This window comes from Leptodactylus fuscus, chromosome 1, assembly GCF_031893055.1.
Source record: "Leptodactylus fuscus isolate aLepFus1 chromosome 1, aLepFus1.hap2, whole genome shotgun sequence".
NCBI classification, from domain to species: Eukaryota; Metazoa; Chordata; class Amphibia; order Anura; family Leptodactylidae; genus Leptodactylus; species Leptodactylus fuscus.
Window position 1 is genome coordinate 291,318,942 of NC_134265.1, and position 13,837 is coordinate 291,332,778.

Below are 13,837 nucleotides of genomic sequence, written 5' to 3' on the forward strand. Positions count from 1 at the left end.
TGCTCTCTATAGAACACTACAGAAGAAGAAAGGACAGATCACCAAGATGTTCTGTTAATCTTTTTATATGCAATCCTTATGGCACACATAGACAGTCATACACACATAGATAGACCGACAAACAGATAGATGAATAGATAGATAAATAAATAGAGATAGATAGATAGATAGATAACTAGATAGATAACTAGATAGAGATAGATGATTGATTGATTGAATGATTGATTGATTGATTGATTGACAGATAGATAGATAGATAGACAGATCAATAGATAGATTAATAATAGATAATTAGGTAGAGATTGAAGATAGATAAATAGATAGATAGATGATAGATAGATAAAAAGATAGAGATAGATAGATAGGGCGACAAACAGATAGATAGAGTGATATAAATAAATAGACAGACATACAGACAGATAGCCAGACATAGATAGATAGATAGATAGATAGATAGATAGATAGATAGATAGATAGATAGATAGATAGATCCTATGTATGTAGCAAATGTATATTTTGGCAGATTAACCTGATGAAACGCATTAATGCATTTCCACCACTAGGTGGCAGTCACGAACAGATACACTATAGACATATTGAAGCTTCTTAGCAATCCAAACTTCCATATCCCTCATAGCTGTATTGTCCTGTTGTTTTAGATGTAATTGCATTTCTTTCGGGATTACTTAGCAACCCAGCCAGACAGGTAATGTGAGGGGAATGGCTCTTTAACCAGCTCTGCTGGAATCCTTGCAGATCAGCTTGTGATGTTTTGGTGTAAGGTGGAGTTCAGCTTTAAGGGGCGTCGCTTCATCTTCTACAATCTTTACAGTCTCAAGCAGAGAAATAACTGGAGCTATGCCCTGTCCTCAGTCTCTCCTTCTCTCCATGCATTGTCCAGCCTTCACTACAAATAGCAGCTGAAACTGAGATCCGACAAGGTACAGTGCATGTCCTTGTAGCATTACCTCTGCTCACTGTGTTATTCTGTCATATCTGCAGCTTGGGTGTTACTTATTACTTAGTACATAGCTCCTTGTACTTTTCTACTTCCTTACTTCTCTGCACAGGTGAATAGCTGGGTCATCACAATGACAATTCCTACAATTGTTATACTGTCTAGATACTTTTATTGCATCATAGTGTCAGTGACAGAACCTGTACTGAACCTATAGGGCATTGTTTCCATACTACATCTTCTTCATGAGAGCTGCTCATGACATGATCGGTATTGTGTGCCAGAGTTCTACAAAGTATTTGTAGCTACTGCTCAGTTCTTAGCTATCAGACTCCATCTTCTCATTATTCTTGGTACAGTGCACTGAGCATTCATATACTCATAGCCTAGCTAAGTAAGCCTTCATACATGGACATGTCTATAGTAACAGTGTATGCTAGGCAACATGTGTAGGGGAATAAATACTAGATTATTATAATAATATAACCCCATTGTTACTTACACAATAATTTGTTGAATTTCTCATATTACCATTATGTGTAAATTACAATTAATCTAGATAGGACAAATGTATACTACTTGTTTCCTATGACATAACTATAAAACTTGTAGTATATGACATAATTATACAACTTATATCCTATGACATAATTATACTACTTGACATATTTATACTACTTGTATCCTATGACATATTTATACTACCTGTATCTTATGACATATTTATATACTACTTGTATCCTATGACATATTTATATACTACTTGTATCCTATGACATATTTATACTACTTGTATCCTATGACATATTTATACTACTTGTATCCTATGACATATTTATACTGCTGGTATCCTATGACATATTTATACTACTTGTATCCTATGTCATATTTATGCTTGAATCCTATGATATATATATATATATATATATATATATATATATATATCCTATGACATATTTATACAAATTATTTCCTATAGCGGGATACTTGTATCCTGACATGTTTATAATATGTGCATTCTATGATATATTTATGCTACTTGTTTCCTAGACTTTATTATGGCATTTGTAATATTATTCGGCTATATGCATATATACACTCCACTGCATTTCATTGACACTTATATGTGTGCATTGTCCTTGGAGCCATATATACAGAAGTTTGTGAAGTACTTAATGTCTTCCCTATATATTATACATTGGTATAAATGGTTATATAATGGAGTATTATAATAAGATTGATATAAATGGTTATATAATGAAGTATTGTAATGAGACTGATATAAATGGTTGTATAATGAAGTATTATACTCATTCTTCTGACAAATAGCTAAACTTATTAACACCCCAAGGACAAGAGACAAAACATCAGTGTGCAGTATATCTCTTTACATATATGTGGTCACTAAGTAGCAGCACTTTTGTAATATTTCTTTTTCTTAGAAAGATGGAGGTTTGTAAAAAAAAAAGAAAAAAGAAAGGATAGCTATCATGGTAAGAATATTTCTTTTAATAGAAATCTTCCTGTTATCTTACTGTATAGCACATCCTTTTTTAGCAAATATATTTTGCTTTAATTTACGGTAAAATATCATTTCTAGTAAATTTTTATGTTTATTTTGTAGAGTATTTTTTATTTTACCAACTATTACATTGACTTGGGTTTTTTAATATCTGTAGTTCTGTTATATGTAGAAACTAGATTCCATGTATTTCAGGATTCAGAAGGGCTTGTATATTACATGTTTAGTGGTACCCCTGAGTAATAAAATAACCATAAAACCTATTTACTCCTACTGGGGTATAAATTGTTGGATGTATTTGTGTGACAGGGACCTGTGGTAAAGAATCCGTGGACACGATGGGGCAGATTTATTATGGCTGGGGTATCCTACACCAGTTTTAATAAAGGCCCTGACTGGTGCAAGGAATGAGATATTTATGGAGAAGCTGCACTATAATGGAAATCTACGCTACTTATGACTCATGCCAGAAAACTGACGCAAGCTATAATGACCTTGGTGAGTAAACCGCAGAATGAGAATCGTGGTACACGACTGGCACAAGAAAGGGCCTTGCACCAAATGTGTGACAATATCATCCTTCTTTGCTAGTTTTGTAAATGACATTGTGGCACATTTGGCTCTATTGCTTTTGTCCAAAGGCATAGGCCTTACTATTGTACCATCCAAGAAAAGATTACTTTGTGAAAAGGGTATGTCCCTACGCAGTCTGATGTTAGCTTCACACTAGCGTTCATCTCTCTTACATTCGGGCAGTTACCCGCGGACACCCGTGCCCCCTATAGACTATGAAGACGCTAAAGCAGATGTGAACCTAGCCTGACACTGGCAGCACTGATTGAATAAAGGATATGGCATCACCTAGTTGTCAGTACTGTATGTTCATATTTCTTGGAAAAGTAAAAAAATAAAACAAAATGACCCAACACATAGGGAGGATTTATTAAGACTGGTGTATACCCTAGTCTTAAAGGGGTTGTCCAGGATAAAGTGAACTTTCTAAACTAAGCTACTGCACATTCCGGCTGCCCAGGACCGGTGAAGTCCTGTGCCAAGAAAATCCTGTCTGTAAGCATAGGTAAGTATGATGGACTGTGGAAGGGGGGGAGTTTGAGTTAGTTAGGAAGTGCTAGTAGTGGGTGGGCTAGATAGGAAAACAGGGAGGGGGTGTGAGTGAGAAAGGGAGGGGAAGAAGTAAGAGAGGGAAGTAAGAGAGGGAGGGGAGGAAGTCAGCTCTGAATGAATGAAAACACCCATGTAAAGAAATGCAAAATATAAGATGCCAGGAGCTCCCAGAGAAACCCAGAAATCACTCAAAACACTGCGGAGGGTGGGTTCACACCTGTGCCCAGTTTCCGCTTAGCAGGTTTCCGTCTTCTGCCTGAGAAACTTGACAGGAGACAGAAACCAGCAGTCAGTTTTCAAACCCATTCACTTGAATGGGTTTGCAAAGTGACCGCCCGTGAGCATTTTGTGCCTCTCTGCGGCGAAATCGTTTTATTTTTTACAAAAAAACCCAAAACGGTTTCACCACAGAGAGGCCCAAGATGCTCACGGGCAGTCACTGACTCCCGGGTTTCCGTCTCCTGTCCAATTTCTCAGGCAGAAGATGGAAACCCACAAAGCAGAGACTGGGCACAGGTGTGAACCCGCCCTCTAGGTATTTGGTTGTACTTATTAACCTATTATTAGCACTAACAGACTTTTTTTGGGGGAAAAAATTGCCCAGAAAACCCTTTTAATATTTTGTGTGCTGGCAGCAGAAGTGTGAAAATTATTAAAAGGTTATAGTTATTATTATCTGGCTCTTAATATTTCTAGCACATTAAGGAACATCCAATACACCAGAAATGAAATTTGTTCTAGTTAGAACCGGTGACGATTTCTGGTATAAGTCCTGCCAGTCTTCTGGTTAGACTTATTATAAATCAGACCAAGGTGCTCTTTTGGACTTAGTCCACTTCTCCAAAAGTAGCACAGAAGTTGTGAAATTACATGTGGTGCATCTTTAGAGCAAATATGAGTCATGTGCTAAAGATATGCCAAATTTACACCCATCTACCCTAGATTTGAGGCATAAATGAAAGCATATCCCCTCCCCCCTGCTGAGTTCTTGGAGTCCGGCCACGAAGTCAGGAGCTTTGGAAACAGCCTAACACCACGGCGCTCCATTTTTTCAGTACCGTATTTTCCGGCATATAAGATGACTTTTTAACCCCCAAAACTTTTCTGAAAAGTTGGGGGTCATCTTATACACCGGGTATACGGGGGTGGCAGGGGGTGGAGGAATGGGATTGCAACCTTCCTGCCGCCGATGGCTTCCTGCAGCGGCAGGAGTGGAGTGATGCTGCAGCCCCGGCCTCCACAGCATCCGCCGGGTATGCAAAGCTAATGGTGACCGCTCTGCTGCAGAGCGGTCGCCAGAGCAACCGGGTCTCCGCTATACGTGATGACCAGATGCTAATGCCTGCAATCAGAATGTACTCTGATTCCAGGCATTAAAACTTAACCCCACTCCCGTCCACAAAGTGGCCCCATACCATTAAAGTTGCATGCCGGCTCCTGCATGGCGAGTTCGCAAGAGCCGACCTGTTCCGGTGACAGCCGGGAGCCTAATGAATGCTCCCAGGCCTGTCATAGCGATACTACTATTGCGGCTAGTCTATGACCAGCTGCGATAGTAATGTACAGAATCTCCCATAGACGGCAATACGCTTGTATTGTCGTCTATGGGGACATGCAATCAAATGATTGCAGGTTCAAGCTCTCTAGGTGGGGGCTAATAAAAATAGTTTAAAAAAAAAAAAAGTTTAAAAAAAATCTAAAAAATAAAAAAAGTTCTAAATCACTTCCTTTCCCTAGAATACATCTAAAATTAGAAAACTACTGTGATACATAGTCTACTTATAAAATATTTTTCCTGTATGGTGAACATCAAAATCAAAAGTGCCAAACCGCCATTTTTTTTTCATAGTTTCGCCTCTGATTTAAAAATAAAAAGGTGATCTAAGCAATAGACATTCCCCAAAATGGTATATCTATGGTAACTCTGGCCCCGCCAGATTGTCAGTGCAAAAAAAAAGGTTATCCAGGCGGAGAGGCCGCATACGGACACCAGCGGTTTGTTTTACAACCTATTCAAATGAATGGGTTGTAAAGCAGATCGCTGGCAAGCTGCCGCCTGTTCAGTTTTTCCAGGGTTTAGGACGGAAACCCCAGGGCGGACAGCAGCGGTAGTGTGAACCCTCCTTTACAGAAAAGATGGTTCAGGACTGGAAAACAAATAAAAAAAGCATTAAAGAGTATGACAAGGGGTAAATGTGCATTAAGAAGAGGTACCCCACAGAAGAGGTAGTCTTATACGGTGAGTATATCCTAAACTCTATATTTTAACTGGAAAAGTTGGGTGTTGTCTTATATGCCCAGTCGTCTTATATGCCGGAAAATATGGTAATTCTCATAGAATTAAACAGGAGCTATGGAAACAGTGTAGCAGAGTGAATTACACTGTTTCTATAATTCAGGACTTATAGAATAGCTTATAGTACTACGCTGTTCCTGAAGCATACGGAGCTATTATGACTGTATAACTATCCTTGGGAAGGACCAAAAACCTCTCCTACACAACAAAAAAAGGAAATAAATTCCAAACTCAAATGGACTACAAGGTTGAGAGAAATGTGAATGGTGAAAAATCGTTGTGGTCTCCTCTGTATTCAGAGTGTTTCTATGACATATGGTTAGAGCAGGGATGTAGCTAGAGGGGATGCAGTGGTAGCAGATGCTACCGGTCCCTGGACCCTGAAGGGTCCCCAAATTTTCCTCTGCCACATAATATATACTACTATTCTAAATAGCACAAGGTAGATAGCTTAAAATTACACCTTAGAGTTACCACTTATGGAACCATCACTGTCTTCTTAATGCTAGAACCTCATGGAATGGAACGTAAGCTGTCAGTTATGATGACCTAATATATGCGATTGACTCTGCATAGATCTGCATTGTTGAGTAGTGGCCCCTTTTGTAATCTGCCATCACTTTGTGACTCACAGGACCTCAGCATCTAATGTATATTCTCAAATAATCTATCTTGATACATCATCTATCTTGTACTATTATGCATAGATTGTCTAGTACAAAAGACTTTGTCGGGGTTATTAAACTGTATACTCTACATGGTTGCTTAAGTGTGTTTGTAATATTTGGGCTCTATATTGTAGCTTCTCTTCATGGAGAATTGACGTGGATGAAGGGAAATGTTATTTCCCTGTAACTCTACTTTACACATATTGTTATGGTTTGCCTATTTATACCATAGTATATAACAAAGAGGAAAGGAATTTACATTACAGTGTTTAACAATAAGAAGATGAAATGTCAAGTAAGTCTACCATTAGATATGTAAACAAGAGTAGACAAAACCCAAAGGAGGACACTGTAGAATAGCTGCTAATAGAGTTCTTTGGTGTCGTGGGAGCCAGGCTAAGTTGTGGAATGCTCTTCTTGCACAATAAATCATAGATCATGTATTAAAAGAAAATTGAGTTTTCTGTTGTAAAATATGTAATGGATCAGTGATTCTCAATGAATGGTATGCGTACCCCAAGAAGTATGCCCTTCAGGTCCTGGGGGTGCATGCTGCAGCTGAGAACACTGCTCCCCCCTGCGGTAAGAGACTTGGTATAATAGCAAAGAAACAAGATGTGACTATTTAATGAAAAACATGTTTAAGGCCTGGGCCCACCATGGTGTAAATGCCGTAGTTTGTCACAGTGTTCTTCAGTCACAGCAAGGTGGATGGGATTCTAGCAAATCCCATCCACACATTGCTGTAGAAAAAATTGGTGAGGCCCCATGTTGCTGAAAAACAATGTTTGTTGTTGCAGATTTTGCTTTAGTTTTTTAAAGGGGTTTTCTCATCTCAGTGTCTCAGCACTCTGCCTGTAGTGTCTTCTGCTCACTTCCTGTATTTCTCTCAGCCCTCCTCCCTCTGGCTGAATGGAACACAATACTTATACAGATCAGGTAATATGCACAAGGTTGTACAGAACAGGCTCAGTGTTATCTGTGTTTTTATATAAGAGACTGGGGCTTTATCAGCAAACTGCAATTAGCTGAACGATTGTCCTGCTGGCAAGAGCAGTGAGTAAGTGACATCACTTGTCCTATAGGTTCGTGGTTATTGCAATTCTGTGTAAACAATGGGAGGAATAAGGTCACATAGCAGGCAAACAAAGCAGGATTCCAAAGCAATATCTTTAGGAAAAGGCTTTAATTTACATAAGCTACCAGTATAGATAAGATCCTTGAGATGGGACAACCCCTTTAAGCTTAAATCAGGGAGTGGCTTGAAAAGGATTGGAAAATATAAAGGAAGGTCTTAGAGATTTCCCTTCTATTAAATCCACTCCTGACTTTGGCTCAAAAAAACACAGCAAAATCTTCAACTAAAAATGCTGTGTTTCTTTACCGTGAGGCCTTAGCCAAAATGTAAGATCCAATCCACATATAATAGTGTGGCAACATCTATGAAAGTAGAAGATATATTAAAATATATAGAATTCCATATATTTTTATACATATATGCACACACATTCACGCATACAAGCAGATGAAATAAACCAGAAAGAGAGTACTGACTCCTGATATATCCCTGTCCTAACCCATATATTTAATAAAACAAAATAATGAATCAGGCAGTGTAAATAACTTTGCTCGGGTTTGGCGTTTGGCAAGGAAAAAAATAGCTATATTATACCAGATACACGCAGAGTGCTTTGTGGTATGACAAAATTGTCTGTTCTTGGTCTTGGATACAGTACAGAATAAATTTGAATGTTTTGACTCTGAGAATTCTGATTGAGATGAATGCATCTGCTGTGGCATGGTAACTGTAGCACCACATTTCACTGACACACAAATCCTGTGCTGCTGGCTGCTTTAAGAATGTGACAAATAGATAGACACAGTAAATGCAGTCTCCTATCTCTATCAAATACATCAAAGTCACCTTCTCCAGTCCTAAGAACACTAGACTTCCCCTGAAACCTCACCTTGGATTATATGTGTAATATTTCTTATCTCTCTGTTTGACTGTCTGAGATGCTATTATCTGTCTAATCTTTACCCACAAACTAGACACCTTCTCCTTCTGCCTCTTTCTATAATGTCCATGAGTCATTGTTGACCTCTGACTCGTAGTCGCTCATGATTGGCTATTTGGTTTCATAAGGGATTCTTGCAAGGTAATGACAATGACAAACATTTGTAATTCTCCTTTCTCTCACATGGAACCCCGAGTGCAGTGAGTGTTGTGGAGTATGGTAGTTAGTAATTGATGTGTAGGCACTCCAACAACCACAAGGGTCAATTCTTTTACAGGAGGCTAGTTTACCTATCAGTATATGTTTGGCTTGTGGGAGAAAACTGGAGTACCTGGAGGAAACTTACGTAAACACGGAGATCATGCATTATGGGAAGTCCACCTGATTCCTGAAATCATGTGATCTGTCTTCTCTGTAGTTCTTCAAACCCAAATTTTTTAAAAAATTTTACTTAACTGTTTTGTGGGTTTCCACTCGCCTGAAAAAAATGTATTTATACATGGAGAGACTTTTTCTTCTTTTATTTGGGGGATCCACTTGCGGAATGGAAATCTGTGTGCAAATGTGAACCAAATCTTATGAATAGAAAGTACTGAAATAATGAATTATATCTGCTAAATACTTTTGGGGAAATTTTTATTAGTCAGTTTTGATGGAGTACGATGTGATAAATTAGATTCACTTATAAGTATGACTTGTGTTCTGAAAAGTTACACTACTTTTTATGCCCCTCACTGAATTTTAAAAAGTTGCAAAAATTTTTGCAACTTTTAAAAAAAATGCAGTTAATTAATCTGGAGTACAGACAGCTATACTGTCTAACCTCGATGACATTCCCGCTCATTTTTCAACAGTGGAGTGAGTGGTGCAAAAATTAAAAATTTGCAAATTTGTTGCACAAATGTTATGGAGTTCCGGAGATATTTTACCAGGTCTAAAACTGTGTATTGATAAAATAGTTAACCCCCCAATAGAAATGGAAATTTGTCTAAATGCTGGTAGATGTTATATGCTGGGACATAAATATTTGTTCCCCAACCAGAGGATTTTTTTTTTTTTTAAAGATAAACATATTAGTTCTGAAGCAACAAATGAAACAGGTTCCATCAGCAAAAATTACAGGAACTGCAGAATAATATTAATTTTCTGGTGCTGGAAAAGTCCCTGGAGCAATATGGATGAACTGGGAAATTTTTCAGCATGATGAGAGAGCATTTAATTTATTCTCATCTGGGACTATATAATGATGTGTTTAAGAATGGTGATACTTTAGAAACAGGAAAAATGCATATATTAGAGTTATTTATAAGGATGATAAGAACCCAAAGGAAGCAGTGTGATATACGTGTATCCCATGAATAAATGTACAGTAGATTAAAAAATATTCTTAGATCTTACTTGATAGGCTTCTGAAATTATTACCAGATATAATTCAATAAAATGTATTTATAACAAAAATAGATTCAGGTTCAGTAAGAGTAGGCATGGGATTATAATATCACAGAAGTTTGTTTGGACCTTTACTATACCAGAACCAGACCACAAGTAGGCAGCTATCATTTCCTTGAATGCTGAAAAACATTCAGAAATGTAGCCTAGCCCTTGTTCACCAAACATTTTATGCAATTATAGCTGTGTATGATAAGACATATTGTATATGGGTGGCATCATAAGGTATAATTTCACCAAGATTTATTTTGTATAAAGGAACTTAATGGGGACACCCACTTTTTCCACTGTTATTTAAAAAGAACCTATCGAGTGGTTTTCCACCCTAGACTGTGCCCAGTATGTGCAGAATCAAGAAATGACCTTTCCTGTGTGGCAAAAAAGTCATGTTATAAGCTTTTAGAAACTTAGGTTGGCATATGAAAATTCACTCTAACTGGTGACGTGGGGAGCAGTTTCATCTAGTCATGTGATCATCATGGTAAATCAGACCCTGTGAAGCCAGCAGTTAGGCTGACATCTGGCATTTAGGGACATGTGGATTTTGCCATGTAATGTGTGACCTTGGTCAATGAGAGAAGTGGTATTGCTTAGTCCATGATCTTTGAGCAAGAAAGGATAAATCTATAATGTAATCTAGTCATCTGGTTCTTTTTTCAGCAAGAAGAAATGCTTTGAATAATTGATTTAGTCCCTGTACCAAAAATATCATATTTTTTGGTATATTGAAATCACTAATACATTAAGAAAGGATGTTTTTAGATATAATCAAAAAAGTGTTATATGGAAAAGAGCATTCTCTCTATACTGGACAGTTTTCCCTTTGTAGTATAAAGAATGAGGAGGAAGACACTGAGAAAGGAGGGAAGAAGGATGGGGAGGGGGATTAGATAAGTATCTTTTTGTGTTATTGTGATGTATATGGAATACTCGGATAACCAGGAGTTCTATGGATATATCCAGGAGGAATGTAACAAAAATATTAAAAGAATACAATTGTCTCACCCTCATATAGTCTCATAAACAGCAGTCATTGGTAGAGAAATTGTATGAACTTGTTTGCCCCTTATTTCTTACAGTACACATACATTGAATGAGATAGCGTTCTGAAGCTTCCGCTCTCTTGCTCTCCTCATCTTCTATGAACTGTTTCAATCTAAATGATGTTTGGGTAACTGAACAGGTTTAAGGCAGCCTTTAAAAAGAAAAACTACACTCTATGGTCAAATCTGAAAAAAGGACACTCTGTTTTACAACTAGTTTATGGCATTATCGGATTCATTATGTTTCATAGATTAAAACTGACATTTTCAAGCAAAGATATCAGTCTAGGGAAAATAAATTTATGGTACATGGTAAACATCTGGACTAAAGTATGTGCAAAATGGATAGTGGACATATCATAGGTCAGGGGTAATCAACCTTTGGTAATCCAGCTGTTGTAAAACTACAACTCCCAGCATGCATACTTGCTCTGCTGTTCCCGGAACTCTCATGGAAGTCAATGGAGCATGTTGGGAGTTGTAGTTTCACAGCAGGTGGAGTGCCGAAGGTTGTTGACCCCTGTCATAGGTGAACATGACATCCATATAAAGCACCCTCTAAATTGGCCACAAAGCAGGTACAATGCTGTAAACATTTTCTGCTTGAACTGTGTAACCCAGTAAAATCGAAGGACAATTTCTAACAGTCCGTGATCTGAAGCTTAAGTGCAGTTGACTTATATAGCAAGACAACAAGTTGAAGCACAAAACAATTGCACCTCTGAATGACTCAAAAGAGAAAAATGAAGAATTTGGAGTAGTTTAGTGAAAGCCATAGCTTCATCCTCGCAGAGATGCAGGAAAAGAGTCTTAAAAATACAGTTGAGGTTAGAAAACCAATGTGGCTAAACTAGAGGAATTCTTCAGAGAAGAGATGTGAAGAAATCTCCAGTTTTGTTTAGAAACAACCAAGTTATTCATATTATTTTAATCTTGTATCAAAAATAGTCTTGAAGAGGTTTCCCCAAAAAAACAAAAGTATAATTAAACTAGTGGACAATTAAAAGTGAAAATTTTTTGCTAATGTAAATAACTAAAAAAAACTTCTAACCATTGTAATGGTGACAGTCTTTTGTCTTGATCAGTTGCCAATCAATATGATCATGAATGCAGGAACATTATCTTATCAAAAACTCAGCTGAGTATTCTCTGTCCCCCACTGCACTCCTTTCTTTTTCAGAACTGGTGCCACCGGCTGATGGGTGTCTTACCTCCCATTGGCAAGACACTCAACTCCATCTCCTTCTACTCTTCCCTTAGGCGCACACATAACCTTCACAGACCTTTACTCCTGATTGAGAGACTAAGTAGCACCTCTTCTTCACCTATACACATCATCTCAGTCATCTACACCAGTGGTAGGGAACTTTTTTTGTTCAGCATGCTAATTTAAATGAAAGAATCAAAGATGAGGTCCTTAGAGTGGCATGCAATAATTGTGAGGCTCATGTCACCTACACTAAAGTCATATAGCACAAACTGTAACCTAGGGGTGCTGTCATACTGTGCTCCCAGCCACATGTGTTTACCACTATTTGCCTGGATACACCTTTACTTTTCCATCAGAAGTAATGTAAGTACATGTGCAACCTCCAATTAGTGGTAAATGTATGTAGCTTGGAGCAGAGTGCCATCACACCTTTAGGGGGCGGCACACTATGTACCTGGGTACTGCATCTCCGGCCACAAGTACTTTCACATTTTCTGTAAGTGAAACACAGATTAATTTCAGCCACATTTAATTCCTGGCCGTGCGGTAATAGCAAAACCACAGCCAGAAATTAATGGGTGTCATACTTAGATTTACTCTAAAGTGACAGCACAGACGCCCAGGGACTAGATTTGGTTATAGCCGCACCTGGGTACACAGTGTGTCACCACCCGAAAAGGAACATCCTAAGGGTGCAAAATCACTGGCGTAAAATAAAGCGGCGTATACGATCCAGGCTCCCATTGAAATCAATGGGAGCGTATACGGTGCTCAAAATCTCACACGGTGTATACGTGCCAGGCACATTACTCCGTGTGAATGCACCCTAAGTCTGAGGTCTAGTCAGCTTTTTTTGTTGCAGATTTTGCTGCGTTATTCTGAGCCAAAGCCAGGAGTGGACTGAGCAGAAGGGAGATGTATAAGAAGCTTCCAAGATTGTTCCCATTCCCTCTGTAGCCATTCTTGGCTTTGGCTCAAAAAACACAGCAAAATCTGCAACAAAAATGCTATGTTTCTGCAATGTGCAACCTCCATCTTAGGCCTCCTGCACACAAATGGCACAGATGTGGTTTTCACTGACCTATACATTAAAAATGAATTTACAGGGCTGCAAATGTATGACAAATATAGTTAGCAGCTCTTCAATTTGGCCTGGACAACAGCCGCAAAAACAATGTCTGTGTATAGGCCCATTGAAATATAATAGTCCATACTTTTATCCACAGTCATGGATAAAAAGTATGATCATGTGCATTACAGTTTAGTAACTCCATGTGCCTCATATTAATAGCAGGTAATCCCCTCAGTTTCCTCACATTAACCCCCTGTGTGCTTCACATAAGGGCTACTAGTATGTGAGAGACATGGAGTTACTAATTAAGTATCTTCAGCATTGAGGCCTTTATTAGTACCTCCATATGTCTTACATATTAGTAACCATTATGTGAAACAAAAAGGGGTTAATATGAGGGACATGATGGGGTTAATTGCTATTAATGTGAAGCACCAGGAGTTAATAAAACTAAATTAATAACCCCAAGTGCCTGA

At 38.2% G+C, this 13,837-nt stretch overlaps 1 protein-coding gene across 2 annotated transcripts in view; it reads left to right on the plus strand.

The window, feature by feature from the left end:
• The first annotated feature begins 630 nt into the window (after positions 1–630).
• Positions 631–13,837, plus strand: part of NPY5R (neuropeptide Y receptor Y5) — a 63,120-nt gene continuing 49,913 nt past the window's right edge. Inside the window, exon 1 of one of the 2 annotated variants that reach the window (XM_075265755.1) lies at positions 631–706. The gene's annotated coding sequence lies outside the window, so the exon portion shown is untranslated. The other variant, XM_075265747.1, reaches the window with a different exon arrangement.